This window comes from Parasteatoda tepidariorum, chromosome 7 (assembly GCF_982258835.1).
Source record: "Parasteatoda tepidariorum strain Cologne lab strain chromosome 7, Ptep-v5.0, whole genome shotgun sequence".
Classification (NCBI taxonomy): Eukaryota; Metazoa; Arthropoda; class Arachnida; order Araneae; family Theridiidae; genus Parasteatoda; species Parasteatoda tepidariorum.
In genome coordinates, this window is record NC_141761.1 from 13,866,098 (window position 1) to 13,867,163 (window position 1,066).

The following is a 1,066-nucleotide window of genomic DNA, read 5'->3' on the forward strand; positions in this document are numbered from 1 at the left end:
CTGGTTGAATTGCATGCCAACTGAAACCAGTATTGAATTTTCAATGTTTCAGCTATATCCTTGTATTTGGTATCATTTTAAAGAAAATTTGTTGTAATTTATGAATTCAAAAGCTGTTTTTTGGAGTTGTGCATGATTATAGTAAAATTTATCATAAATAGAGAGCATTCATGATTTATTGTACCAAATAAAAACTCTATTTTAAAGAAGAATAAGTTATTAAAAATATTACGATTTTACAAATAGTTTGATTTATATTGTAAAATAAACTGTTCCTGAGTCTAATTATGCAGTGATTACGGTCAAAAAAAATTTTTTTTCTTCTTATTCTTTTAAGTTTATTTTATTCATTACACAAAAAACTTTTTTAACTTAATATTTGGTTTTTACAATAAAGTCTATTAATACAATCATGTTATGTTATATTTTTGAAATTTTTTTTAAAGTTTCTCATGTAACAGAGAGGGCAAAACTCAATTACACAAAATTGATAGGTTGATAATTCAAAAGGAACTCTAGGAATGTAAACAAGTGCCAATGCATCTTGATTCAACTAGTTTAAACCAGTTTCTCCATTATAAGAGCACACTTTTTATACAAAGCTGTGCCGTTTTTATTTAATAGTGTGTTTAGTTTATAGTTAAAAGTTTTTTAAGTGAGTAATTAATATGGGGAAAACAGCAGCTGAAAGAATGAGAGAATATAGAATGTTCCAAGTAAAAAAGATATTTGTATGAAGAAAGCTAAAGAATATAAAACGAAAATTTAAGAGAAAATTTAAATTTAAAAAAATAAAAAGGCACTGATACAAGCAGAAGAAATTCAGGAAGGATATTCTCTTTATAATATTTCATAGGCATTGAAGAAAGCTATTATAAAAGCAAGCCGTGTATTACCTGTATCTCCAAGAAAACATTGTACTCTTCGATGCATACTCTGTAACCTTACTACCAAAACAAAATAAATAGCCTAGTAACAAGGTTTCTGATGAAACAAAAAAAACTTGTAATAAATTTTTATTCATCTGATAAACTTTCTTGCCAGACTTCTGGTAGAGCTGAGTGCA